Genomic DNA, 15,518 nt, shown 5'->3' with positions numbered 1-15,518 from the left:
ACACACACACACACACACACACACACACACACACACACAAACACACACACAGACACACACGTTAACCACCTGTGTGAGTCTCTGTGTGTGTGTGTGTGTGTGTAGCTCCTACCTGTGTCTTGTGTCTCGGTGTCGTCTCTCTGCTGCTCTACAAACTCTTCCTGCTCTTTTTTCTCCTCAGCTGCTTTTCACAGGACGAGGAGGGGCGGGGCCTCAGCTCCTCTCGGCCAATGGCGACGCAGCATGCTCCACATCCACCTGGTAGGTAAAACTACACCGACCAATCAGCAGCAGGGAGAGAGGAGGAGGAGGAGGAGGAGGAGGAGGAGGAGGAGGAGCCGGGGGGTTCCCACAGTGGATTCCTGTAAAGTGAGTGAACTACAGGGTCAAAGGGGGAGAGGATGTGAGTCAGGAGCCGAGAGGAGGAGGAGGAGGAGGAGGAGGAGAGGAAAGAGGGGAAAGAAAGAGAGGAAGGGAAAGGAAAGAGGGGAAGAGAGAGGAAAGTGAGAGAAAGGAGGAAAGAGAGAAAAGAAAGAGAGGAAGGGAGAGGAAAGAAGGGAAGAGAGGAAAGTGAGAGAAAAAGGGGAAAGAGAGAAAAAGAGAGGGAATAAAGAGAGGGAGGGAAAGGAAAGAGGGGAAGAGAGAGGAAAGTGAGAGAAAAGAGGAAAGAGAGAAAAGAAAGAGAGGAAGGGAGAGGAAAGAAAAAGAGAGGGAAGAAAGAGAGGAAGGGAAAGGAAAGAGGGGAAGAGAGAGGAAAGTGATAGAAAAGGAGGAAAGAGAGAGAAAAGAGGAAAGAGAGAAAAGAAAGAGAGGAAGGGAGAGGAAAGAAAGAGAGGAAAGATAAAGGAGGACGAGTGTTTTTAAAGATAAAGTTGAGTTTGTTTCACTTTCTCTCTTGAAACCAGGAATAAAAATCTCCCTTCTCTTGTCGTCGTTCCCAAGAAATAACCACCAGCCGATGACATCATCAACTAATAATCAACAGACTGTTTCAGCCACTTTTTTTTAAAGAAAGAAATAAAAACAAACATTTTCTCTTGTTCCAGTTTTCTCCCCTGTTCAGTTTCATATCGGCGTCACAATCGGTGGTTCATATATAATGTAAAATGTTGGTTGTGTTGTGCACAAAAGACAGGACACAACAAAAACAAACACAAAAACCAAAAACACAAACAGAAAGATCAGTTAAACGTGAGAGGAAACCTACGTTGAAATACAGTGGAGCTGAATAAAGACAAATATTACTGGGTTTTATATATAGGCTACATGTACTATATATAAAAGTTCTTGTCATCATAGCAGACAGACAAGAGGTGAGGAAATACACTGAGAAAAAACATTTAAAAACTTTATTCAACAGAATCTGTAGCCCTGAATCTGCTGCACTCCAAATCCAATGTCTGTGAAATAATATGGAAACTATTCCTTTATTATATTAAAGGACAATTCCGGGCAAATTCAACTCGGAGCTGTATGTTCCTAATATTTTAGGTCTAAAAGAAGGAATCTGAAGATGTTCAGTTTCATTGCTCGTGTTTTGCGGTACAGTAGTTGTGTCTGTCCCCACATCGCCACGGCAGCGATGAATGGGAGCGGATTGAAGTTCTGCTGCTTAGGCTGTTTCCATCCCTCAAAGCCACAGACAGCGTCAGATGGCGACTCAAACATGCAGCCAGAAGTTTATTTACTTCAAGCAAGTCAAGAGTTGATATTCCTGTGTTTATGACACAAACGGGAGCTTCTGACTGCACGTGAACACACCGAGCGTCAACTTGGGTCTTGCACAAGACTTTGAATTAGATCTAGTTTTACAAACAATAGGAGTGTGCCAAAAAATCGATTCACATAAGAATCGTAATTCTTATTTAATATGATTCAGAATCGATATAAAATGTCCCAAAATTGGTTTTAAAAAATAAAAAAATGAAACAAATCTGCTGGCTGTCGGCCTCAGCATGTTTAACTGCACTATTTATTTTAATAAAGAGGCACTTTTCATTTTGTTACTTAAGCAACATGTGATATGCTTTTATGCAACAGTTTCAACAATTCCATCTAAGCATGGATAAATGTTTAAAACTCAATAAATGTGAGAAAGACACTTAAGTCATTCTGTCTTGCAAAGCAGACTGGAGTAGATCATGAGGATCCTTTGCACCGATTAGGAATCAAATTGTAACAAACATGTCGGCTTTCTTGAAGTAAATAAACTTCTGGGTGCATGTTTGAGTCGCCATCTGACGCTGTCTGTGGCTTTGAGGGATGGAAACAGCCTAAGCAGCAGAACTTCAATCTGCTCCCATTCATCGCTGCCGTGGCGATGCGGGGACAGACACAACTACCGCAAAACAGGAGACATTAAACTGAAAATCTTCAGATTCCTTCTTTTAGACCTAAAATGTTAGGAACATACAGCCCCGAGTTGAATTTGCCCAGAATTGTCCTTTAAAAATAATAAAGGAATAGTTTCCATATTCTGGTTTTGGAGTGCAGCAGATCCAGGGCTACAGATTCTGTTAAATAAAGTTTTTAAAAGTTTTTTCTCAGTGTATTTCCTCACCTCTTGTCTGTGTGTGTCTATGTGTGTGTGTGTGTGTGTGTGTGTGTCTGTGAGTGAGTGTGTGTGTGTGTCTGTGAGTGTGTGTGTGTGTCTGTCTGTGAGTGTGTAGCTGACAGACTGAACCGGTTTCCTGACGATGAGTCTCTGTCCTGTCACCAACATGAGCAACATGAGCTGAGCCTGAGAGAACATGAATCACAGCAGCTTCACATGACACAACAACAACAACAACAACAACAACAACAACAACAACAACAACAACAACAACACCTGACACTTCACCTGCAGCAGTGGTGGACAGTAACGGAGTAAATTTACTTGAGTACTGTACTTAATTACATATCCAGAGGATTTGTACTTTACTTGAGTATTAGATTTCTTTGGTACTTATTACTCTTACTTGAATACATTTCCAAGACAAATACTTTTACTTTTACTGGAGTTAATTTCTAGGAAGGCTGAAAAGTACTCGTTACTTTCAGGTCTTTTTCTAAAATCCTATTGGACACAACTTGCAAGCTGTGTTTGTCAAAGAAGGAAACCCTGACCCCTAAAAGCAGCACATCAGTGCAGCTGCTTTCAAAGAGTTAATTCTCACAAACAAGAGTTAAAAGCTCCTTACATTCATTTAGAAACAATTATAGTAATTCACTGATGTGAAAAATAAGAAATTTACTCTTACTCTTACTTTTACTTAAAGTAAATTTAAAAGCATGTACTTTTGGATACTTAAGTACCTTTAAAAGCAAGTACTTTTTTACTCTTACTCGAGTAAACATAGCTTACTGAGCTACTTTTACTTGTAACAGAGTAAATTTTGACCAGTAGTATTTGTACTCTTACTCAAGTACTGAGCAAGTACTGCAGCGTGAACCTCATCCTCACCCAGACTGAATAAACTCAGGAGCTGCTGGTCTCAGGTCAGTTTTCTCTTTACTATGATTCAGAGAATTGATGATTCAGATTTTTATATTTTCAGTAGCGATGGAACCGATCCGGCTTTTTTAAGTCCCAATACTGATACCGATACCGATACCTTGGTTTAGTGTATCGATCAATACCCGATACCGATCCAACACCACTGTTGAGTTAAAAACGGTAACCGTGACGACAGTGAAGGCATCAGGCTCGTTGCTCTGTGTTTGTCAGTATCTGATCTTCACATCTGATCGCTGCAGCTTTAGACGAGTCAAACCAGAACATTTAGTCCTAATGCAGCTACAGCCAGTTCCATGTTGTGTTCGGTTTACCCACATCTTTGTTTAAAGGGATAGTTGAACATTTTGTCAAACTGGCCCATTGCCATAATCGCTATAGTCATAGCAGTAGGTTTGTTACCTTTAATTGTCGGTGCAAGATATTTTTAGAACGGCGGAGCAGAGCCGCGAGCTGCTCAGAGCTACGCTACGGAGGCTCATGGGATTTCTTGGTTCTCCTCATCAAACTCATCAAATACACAATCCAACAACTCCACAACGCTCTGGTGGACAAGTTGTGACCTGCACATTCACCACGCTATGAGATAATAACACAACGTTACCAGACAGAGTTGTTTTAGAGGAAAATACAGAGACTGCTTGATGAAAAACTGTCCCTGAAGGCAACGCGCATCAGTGGTTTTGCATGAATTTCCCTCTAAAACAACTCTGCCTGGTAACGTTGTGTTATCATCTCATAGCGTGGTGAATGTGCAGGTCACAACTTGTCCACCAGAGCGTTGTGGAGTTGTTGGATTGTGTATTTGATGAGTTTGATGAGGGAAACCAAGAAATCCCATGAGCCTCCGTAGCGTAGCTCTGAGCAGCTCACGGCTCTGCTCCGCCGTTCTAAAAATAGCTTGCACCGACAATTAAAGGTAACAAACCTACTGCTATGACTATAGGGATTATGGCAATGGGCCGATTTGACTAAATGTTCAACTATCCCTTTAAATATTGTCAAAGACAAATTACCACTGCTTTTTTTTTTTTGCAATGGACAATAAAGTTTTTTCTGATCCTGATTCTCATTCACTGATTGTTTCAGTATCAAACCTTCAGTTTTCTGTTTTCTCTCACTGTCTGTCGCTCTCATAATCCCAAACACATGACGTCTGTGTCTGTTCTCTGATGGAAACTCCAAACACCACAAACCAACACACACACACATACACACATACACACACACACACACACACCCTCATTGTTCCTTGGAAATTCAGGGTAAAAGGGTTAAAGGTTTCATTTCATTTTCACCAGAGCTGTTTACGGTCGTCACCACTGCATCTGAACTCACTTTCTCTTTTCCTTCCTGTTGAAGACGTCGGCAGAGAAACAATGGGACGGAGTGTGAGTGTGTGTCTGTGTGTGTGTGTGTCTGTGTGTGTCTGTGTGTGTCTGTGTGTGTGTGTGGGGGATTACACACTCCACTCTCACTGCAGGAGGTTATAAGTTAATATAAAATTAATATGTTTTCAATTATTGTGGTCAGATAAGAGGCGACAGGAAACTCCCCTGTTTCCTGTCATGGTCATAATAATTAGTCATGTTGCAACACACACACACACACACACACACACACACACACACACACACACACACACACACACACACACACACACACACACTGTATGACCCAGATACACACAGACAGTCATCTACACACACACACACACACACACACACACACACACACACACACACACACACACACACACACACACACACACACTATAGCAAGTGGATTAAAGCAGATATCAGTGGCACGGCCGTTTCGGCTAATGCTGTGTTCAAGGCAGGCTTTTGAAACCGTAAGTTACAGCTTCAAGTCACAACTACGACTTGGTAGCGTTCCAGGTAACCCGTAGCTCGTGTTTTTACCGTCCTGTTGTCTGTGAAAGTTCCCTATAACGGCCACTCGTAACTTCCGACCCGTGAACTCGTACCAGATCGAACTGGTATGACTTCACAGGAAGGAAAAACACAAAGTACGAGTTTCCTTGAACGCACCATGAGTTAGCAGCCCCCGCCCTTGTCAGGCATCAATTGGTCCTCGTGCTACGTCACCACATTCACGCGCATCCCTTGGCTGCACACACAGCCCTTCATGCCGTTCTCTCCCCTCATTGGATAACACTTGTATCCCACAAGGACAATTTTCTCCTCGGGTTACAGCAGAGCAGAGTGACGGAGAGACTCGTGTTTAGGCTGAAATACTTCATGTAAGTGATTGCTGACGGAAAATAGGACTATTTAGGACTTATATTAACAAAAACATTCCACTGATATCTGCTTTAAGTGGATAAAAGCTAAGTTTGACAATCCAGAATTAACATTGTAGATATCAACAACGTCTTTCTGAATCGTCGTAACCACATTTTGAATAGTTGGATTTTTCATTCAAGATATCTGTAATTCAGTTTTGCCTCTAGTCAAAAAGAACATTTCAGATCTGGAACTACGTTCTTCCTAGGACAAATGACGTCGCTTTAACCATTCATGTATGGGGTTTGTCATTACAGATATCTACAATTCAGTTGCAGATATCCGCTATGTGAATTACGGATATCTGTAACTGAATTACGACTAGTACTAATTCCAGTTTGAGATATCTACAACGTCATTTCGCCTAGTCAAAACTTAATTTAAGATATCTGAACAGGGACATGTAGATATCTTTAATTGAGGTGAATTAAAGATATCTAGAACTGGAATTATGACTAGTCAGAATCAAATTGTTGTAGATATCTCAAATTGGAATTAGTACTAGTCGTAATTCAGTTACAGATATCTGTAATTCACATAGTGGATATCTGCAACTGAATTGTAGATATCTGTAATGACAAACCCCATACACATGAATGGCAAAAGTGACGTCAATTGTCCTAGGAAGAACGTAGTTGTGGATATCAGAAATGTTCTTTTTGACGAGGCAAAACAGAATTACAGATATCTACAACATATCCAGTCTGGTTTTTAAATGTTAAAATGTCTTGACACACACACAACCACCACAGAGCGAGTGCAGACTGGTCCGTCACACCTGTGTGAGATAATAACCTGCTGAAGAGAAGACACCTGTGACTCACATGACACCATGATGACATCATCCCTCATAATCCTCCAGATAGTAACTCTGGTTATCTACAGTAGTAATCTGGCAATCTGGTAATCTAGTAATCTAGTAATCTAGTAATCTGTCCAGTCCGGCTCCTCTCTGCTCGTTGTTCATGATGATTATCAGAGAAACAAAGAACTGAGGTGAACTCTACTAAACTAACTCTTAATTAACTTACTAAACTAACTAAACTAACTCATAATTAACAAACTAAACTAACTCTTAATGAACTAACTAAACTAACTCATAATTAACAAACTAAACTAACTCTTAATGAACTAACTAAACTAACTCTTAATGAACTAACTAAACTAACTCATAATTAACAAACTAAACTAACTCTTAATGAACTAACTCATAATTAACAAACTAAACTAACTCATAATTAACAAACTAAACTAACTCTTAGTTAACACATGACATCATCATCACCATCTCGGACGCAGACAGGTTGACGGCTCCTTCATGTCCGAGGTCAGAGACAGAGATGCGACCGTGTGTCTGTACAACATGTGACTCGTCCTGACTATAAGATCGCAGGTTTGATTCCCATGTTCACAGAGGCCAGGGGTCATACAGCATTTATCTGTCTTCTTAGAATCACTCCTAACAACACTAAGAGTCGATTTATGAGTTTGATCCAGATTAAAACCAAGACTGGATCACGTGATCTGATCTGGTCTCAGAATCCGTTTTTAGTTTTGAAACAACTCGTTTTTAAGAATTGATCCGATTCATTATCCAAAATCCAATTAGATTACCTTTTGAACAACTGGGCCCTGAGGGAGGAGGGATAGATAGATAGCTTTTATTCTTACATTTAAAGCTGTACAGAAAAGAAAATTGAATTTGATTCCACTGTGGGTCTTACGTAACATTAGTGTAATGTAACTCATCTATCAGATGACGGAGCCCTTTGTGCAAAATTGTATTTTCGAGTAAATCCGGGATGAAAGTGTGGTATTTTTTATAGATGGATGGATGGATGGATGGATGGATGGATGGATGGATGGATGGATGGATGGATGGATGGATGGATGGATAGATAGATAGATAGATAGATAGATAGATAGATAGATAGATAGATAGATAGATAGATAGATAGATAGTTAGATAGATAGAACAATAGATAGATAGTTAGATAGATAGAACGATAGATAGATAGAACAATAGATAGATAGATAGACAGACAGAACGATAGAACGATAAACGATAGAACGATAGATAGAACGATAAATAGATAGAACGATAGATAGATAGATAGATACAAAAATAGATAGATAGTTAGATAGATAGAACAATAGATAGATAGTTAGATGGATAGAACGATAGATAGATAGATAGAACGATAGATAGATAGATAGATAGACAGACCGATAGAACGATAGATAGATAGAACGATAGATAGATAGATAGATAGATAGATAGATAGATAGATAGATAGATAGATAGAACGATAGATAGATAGATAGATAGATAGATAGACAGACAGACAGACAGACAGACACTCAGTTGTAAGTTGAACTAACAGTGATTATATTTTATTTTATTTTATTTTAGCGATGAATCTGATGAAGATCTGAACCAACGGAGCTGGAGAGTTCTACACCGGGCACGTGGGGGCGGGGAGAGCCACCGCGGTGCATCATGGGAAGTGTAGGATCTGGAGTTTAAGAGGGTCTGACCCATGACGTCATATTACAGTAACCATGTTGTAAAGCTATAGGCTACATGTAGCATAGCCTACACGCTAGGCTGTTACCTGTCCAGGTGGGTGGTGGTGGTGGTGGTGGTGATGATGATGATGATGATGATGATGATGATGATGATGATGGTGGTGATGATGAAGGTGGGAGCTCGCGGGAACAGGTGTGTCCTCAGCCCAGGTGTCTGAGTCACTCCGCCTGTCTCAACAAGAAGCTGCAGACTGAAGCGTCATGGTGACGCCACTGCTGCGTCAGCGCCGCCAGTTGAGACAGGTACAGGTAGGTAGCTACAGCTGACAGGTAGACAGGTGTTGATGCTGTAATCCTCCGCTCGGGGCAAGTTACTGCCTGTCTCTGGCTGGGAGACTCGTATCCCTCCGCCAGGTAAAGTGAGACACTTTTTACATTTGCTCCCCTCTAAGCGAGCTAAAATGATTTATCAGTAAAATTTACACATTTCCCATTAATTCAGGATGTTTCCTAGCAATGGAAATTATCAGAATGTATTCAGGACGAAGGACAGTGAAAATATGATAGTTTAAAAAAAAAAAGTGGTCTTGTGTCTCACTTTACCCCCAGCTCAGGGGTAAACTGAGACAAACCAGAGAAATCAATGGGGTAAACTGATCCACTTACTTTTTCCACTCTGAAACTACCATAACAACACATGTTGTAACAGCTAGAGTCCTGACAGCTAGCTTGACAACCACACTTCCCAAAACTAATGTCGGACTAGTAACAGAATCATGGGGATTGGTCAATTAAGCACTTTTTTTTCTAAACACAAAGTAACTCAAGAACAAAATCAAATACAACACAGAATGTTTTAATTAACATTCAAATGACAGATAGAACCAGTTAGATAGTCTGGGGGTCAGATTGTAGGCCCCGACAATTGTGACCATTTTGATCAAAAGTCCTCTTGTGTGTGTGGGGAGCCGACAAAGTGGAATGTAACCAATAAAGAAGTGAGAGCACATAGCATAACAAAGCAGTGTGGCTACAGATCATGTTTGATCACGCAAGATTTCTGGCTTGGGGGACGAAATTCTAGTGTAAATCTTTGTGTGTGGTACGTGTGCTCACAGTGTCTCACTCATGGATTTATTATAATACATCCATGGTCTCACTTTACCCCGCAGCATTCGTCTCACTTTACCCCAACACCCCCATTTTATAAAAAACGACCTCTCTTAGAAATTCAGGCTAATTTTCAGCCAGCATCATCACATGGTTTTATGTGTCGGTAGTTCATCATCATGTATCATATAAGTTTTTCTACCTGAATCAATTTTCTTTGGCACAACAGTTGATTAAGTTGACAGCAAGAAAATTTACTTTTACATGCAAAAAACATAATGGTCAGATGACCATAAATGTGTTCCGTTTTCTAGATATAGGGGGTGTCTCACATTACCCCACTCTCCCCTAATATAATATAATGTAATGTAATGTAATATAATATAATATAATATAATATAATATAATATAATATGATACAATACAATATAATATAATATAATTGATTCTGCTATAAAAATGTTGGTCTTTATCTAGTTTTTACTACTATATGTTTTTATATGTATATGACTATATAGAGAGATAAAGATTAGTAATCATATGTTAGAATAAATCTATATGTATATAAATATAATAATATATTAGAATAAATCCAGTTAAAGCAGAAGTAAGTGGTCCGGTCGTTTTCGCTAATGCTGCGTTCCAGGCAGGCTTTTGAAATCGTAAATTACAGCTTCAAGTCACAACTTACGACTTTGTAGCGTTTCAGGCAACCCACTCGTGTTTTTCCGACCTGTTTTACCGGTGAAAGTCACTATAACGGCCACTCGTAACTTCTGACCGGTGAACTCGTACCAGATCGAACTGGTACCACTTCACGGTCGGAAGAGTTTCCTTGAACGCACCATAACAGTCCTCGTCCCTACGTCGCCACATTCACGGCGTTCCTTGGCTGCACACACAGCCCTGCATGCCGTTCTCTCTCCTCATTGGATAAAAACTGTAGGATACGATAAATGTTTTCTCCTCGGCTCAGAGCAGAGCAGAGTGACTGACAGACCCGTGTTTCAGACCAAACACTCTATGTAAGTGATTGCTGTCGGAAGATATAACTATTTAAGACTTATATTAACACAAATATATCACTTACTTCTGCTTTAAATAAACTCATGAATTAATTTATTGTATAGACTATGACTAGATATCTTGATAGATAATTTATGAATAAGGGGTGGGAGTAAATAAGTTTTACTTCTTCCCACTCCTTTTCGGATATGAAAAAACAAACAAACAAAAAAAATCAAATTATCTTTATTTTCAATTATTTTATTTTATTTTGTTCATGTTGTCTTTACAAAGTTTTTATTTGTTATGTCTGTCCATTTCTGTATTATGTTTTATTTCTTTTAATATGTCCGAAATAAACTAAAACTAACTAACTAACTAACTAACTAACTAACTACTTTCAATAAAATAGGGCGAGTGCGCAGTGATCTGAATGAAGCTATAAAGTGGGACTATAAATAAGTCCCAGTCATCTGAGGAGTCACGCGGGGCGCGGACACACACAGCTGTGTTGTTAGAGTTGTGACCTACCGTGTTAATGTGTGTTTGTTGTATTTCATTTAGACAGGATTGTGTTTGTGACGTGACTCTTTTGTGAAAAGCAGCTGAGAAGATAAAACAGAGCTCAGGTAACAAAACTATGAAATAAGAGTCTGTACCTCTCTGATGAGGGATTTTACAGATATTGATCATTGATTACAAACAATTCACTGTTCATTATTTACACATGGTTGTTGTTACAACGTTATACTTTTCGTCCAGCAGGTGGCGCAGTGGCAACTAATGATGTAATGTTATTATTGTGCCACCAGATGGCAGACAGCATCTATGTGTGTGTCTATATTTAGTTGTGTAGCTATGCTGACACCCTGTTCACACATTTTCTGACACAGCAGAGACATTTATCTTTGAGCTCTTTGGCCTTTTTAAGGTGGACTGGAGTATTTGTGTCCTTGACTTAATTATTTGTCTTTAAATCTGAACTCTCCAGGTGTTACTAACCCTCCTCTCCTCCATGTGCATCTGTTTCCAACAACGAAGCCGGTGAGAAATCAAAATATTTTACTTTTTATAGAAATTTAACCACTTTTTCTAGATTTTTTTTATTCTTTAAACTTTTTTTTGAGAAATTTTACCATTTTTTTTCTAGAATTTTTTGAAACCATTTTGAAAATGTTACCACTTTTTTTTGAGAATTTTTTGAGAAAATATTTTACTTTTTTTTTTTTTTTTAATTCTTACCACTTTTTTCTAACATTTTTTGAAAAACTTATTATTATTTTTTTTAAATTATTATCACTTTTTTCTAAAAAAAGAAAAAAAAAAAGAAAGACATTTTTCAACAATATTACCACAAATTCATGCCACTGGCCCTAATTTGAACATACATTACACATTGACACATTGACTAAAAAAGTAATTTTCTTCAGTCGGAGGTGTGGAGTTTACAATGTTTTTATTTATCTCTCCATATTAAAGAGGCCGCTGTGTCACCTATAGACGGATGTAACTCTGGTCAAAACCCACTGTTGGTGTTGATGTTGGAGCTCTGAACTGTGTCGGTCGTCATCACTGGTCATGTGACTGTTGGTTTGACTTTCACTGGATATTTGAAGCTGTGACCTCCTGCGTCTCCCTTGTGCATTGCATTGTGGGTAAACAGTAAACAGTACGTAGAGTGTATGTACAGTCACTGTTATATCCAGCGTCACGTGAACGCAGCACATGTTAAGACCCCACTCACAGCTGGTATGTACTATGTAGCTGAGACACAGCAGCTCTGTACACACACACACACACACACACACACACAGATCACACAACACATGTTGAACTCTGATCTCCATCGTGTCGTTCTCCAGTTTCTGAGCATCGGCTCCTGCAGCTGCCACAGACGAACAGGTAAAAATTAAAATGAACTTACAATTAAAAGCAAGAAAAAAAGAAAGTAAAGAAAAAAAAAACTATAGAGCATTAATTATGAGTTTGCAGCATGAAAGATTGATTTGTATTCAAACAGTTAAGAGGACTTACAGTGCAAATCCAAGATTAGGATTTCAAGTTCTTTATCAGAGCTCGACATGAAAAGAGAAATGTGAATGTGTAATAAATAACATCACCATATAAATATCAGCTGATCACAGCAGGTATCAACACCAGCAGATTGATTTGGTTTATACGGGACAGGAAACATGTAGAATAAGGAGTGAGTGTGTTGCAGCCTCTGTCCACCAGGGGGCGCTGCTCCTCTAATAAACAAGTCAACCCCTTTAAAATACTGTAAATGAACATCAGCTGATCTCAGCTCAGTCTCATCAGATTGGTCCAGTGGCTTCTGTTAGAAATTAATGTGGCTGTACTGACTTATCTATTCCCCAAGAAAACAAATTGATTTCACATATTTATTACTGTAACTTAGTGTTGTGGTCCTCAGACCAGTCCTGAGTCCACGTCTTCAAGGTCTTGGTCTTGTCTCGGTCTCCGTCGAGCTGTTGGTCTCTGATCAAACCATCTTTTCTTTTTAGCTGAGGAATAATGTAAATATCAAGACACGTGATATGATTATTATGAGGACTGGGTACAGTGGTGGTCTTGGACTCAGCCTCTGGTTAGGTGGTCTTGACTACAACACTATAGATAACGGATATAGATAAATGCTATTATCTTGAACCTAATGAGGGTTAAGCATGAGAATTCAATACACTAAATTAAAACATTTTGTTGTTTTATATATACATTTATTGATTTATATTTTGCACCTGATTTTTAAACCATAACAGTGATTAAATTTAACTTTTGATTATTATTCCCCAACTACTGGATATTTTAATGAAATTTGAAATTTGAAGTTCAAATTCGAAACACATGGAGAAATATTCACAATGTATTTTACTAATGTAGGCTACTGTGTATTTGCTTTTTTAAATTTCTTTAAACGGCCAGACCATGGGGTCAGTTAGGAAACATTTAGATCACTCTGGGTCTAGAAAAATTTGGATGCGGATCAGACTGATCCAGATCCAACTGAGCTGAAACAACGGAAACTCAGCGGAGACACCGGAGCTGTCGGCTCAGGTCGAGGTGGCGTCTGTGAAAAGTCACCGCGGTAACGCAGTGAGGAGGAATGGAGCGTTACACTGATGCTGCATTCACCTGCAGTCGGGCAGACGGCCGTCGCTAACAAACCAGATGTCATTTTAGTCACAGAAGTCCAGAGAAAGACGGTAAAACAATACCACATCGCCATGACAACATATTGTCACATGTATTGTTTATGCCGTTTATGCCGTTTCGTGCAGCGGCTGTCGTCCGTCTGCCGTCTGCCCAATTTCACGTGAATGCAGCATGAAAAATACGACTGAGTTGCTTGTGATATACACTACAACCACAACGCTAGATGGAGGAATTCCAACACAATGTACCTTTAAAAAGCAATCAAGACTAGATGAAGGAAATGATTACATGATGGTGATGATGAAGCTGCTGTTGTAACAGCTGATCCCAGGTCTGTCAGTGCCTGCTCCACCTGCAGCAGCAGCAGCAGCAGCAGCAGCTTTAATAACAGCAGCTGTGTTCACATGGAGCTGCATGTCAGGGCCGTCATGTGTTCATGTGTTCATGTGTGTTTTTCTCTGCTACATGTGTGTGTTTGTGTTGTGTTTCCCAGCAGGGAGCGTGGTATGTCCCTGCTCCACCTCTGCTCTGATTGGAGGAGAGACCGACATGACTGGGAGCTGCAACCCCTTTAAAATACTGTAAATGAACATCGGCTGATCTCAGCTCAGTCTCATCAGATTGGTCCAGTGGCTTCTGTTAGAAATTAATGTGGCTGTACTGACTTATCTATTCCCCAAGAAAACAAATTGATTTCACATATTTATTACTGTAACTTAGTGTTGTGGTCCTCAGACCAGTCCTGAGTCCACGTCTTCAAGGTCTTGGTCTTGTCTCGGTCTCCGTCGAGCTGCTGGTCTCTGATCAAACCATCTTTTCTTTTTAGCTGAGGAGGAATAATGTAAATATCAAGACACATGATATGATTATTATGAGGACTGGGTACAGTGGTGGTCTTGGACTCAGCCTCTGGTTAGGTGGTCTTGACTACAACACTATAGATAACGGATATAGATAAATGCTATTATCTTGAACCTAATGAGGGTTAAGCATGAGAATTCAATACACTAAATTAAAACATCTTGTTGTTTTATATATACATTTATTGATTTATATTTTGCACCTGATTTTTAAACCATAACAGTGATTAAATTTAACTTTTGATTATTATTCCCCAACTACTGGATATTTTAATGAAATTTGAAATTTGAAGTTCAAATTCGAAACACATGGAGAAATATTCACAATGTATTTTACTAATGTAGGCTACTGTGTATTTGCTTTTTTAAATTTCTTTAAACGGCCAGACCATGGGGTCAGTTAGGAAACATTTAGATCACTCTGGGTCTAGAAAAATTTGGATGCGGATCAGACTGATCCAGATCCAACTGAGCTGAAACCACGGAAACTCAGCGGAGACACCGGAGCTGTCGGCTCAGGTCGAGGTGGCGTCTGTGAAAAGTCACCGCGGTAACGCAGTGAGGAGGAATGGAGCGTTACACTGATGCTGCATTCACCTGCAGTCGGGCAGATGGCCGTCGCTAACAAACAAGATGTTAATTTAGTCACAGAAGTCCAGAGAAAGCCGGTAAAACAATACCACATCGCCATGACAACATATTGTCACATGTATTGTTTATGCCGTTTATGCCGTTACGTGCAGCGGCTGTCGTCCGTCTGCCGTCTGCCCAATTTCACGTGAATGCAGCATGAAAAATACGACTGAGTTGCTTGTGATATACACTACAACCACAACGCTAGATGGAGGAATTCCTACACAATGTACCTTTAAAAAGCAATCAAGACTAGATGAAGGAAATGATTACATGATGGTGATGATGAAGCTGCTGTTGTAACAGCTGATCCCAGGTCTGTCAGTGCCTGCTCCACCTGCAGCAGCAGCAGCAGCAGCAGCAGCAGCAGCAGCAGCTTTAATAACAGCAGCTGTGTTCACATGG

The sequence above is a fragment of the Trachurus japonicus genome, chromosome 7 (genome assembly GCF_045865225.1).
Source record: "Trachurus japonicus isolate A0001 chromosome 7, Traja_1.0".
Classification (NCBI taxonomy): domain Eukaryota; kingdom Metazoa; phylum Chordata; class Actinopteri; order Carangiformes; family Carangidae; genus Trachurus; species Trachurus japonicus.
This window is presented reverse-complemented; position numbering follows the sequence as displayed.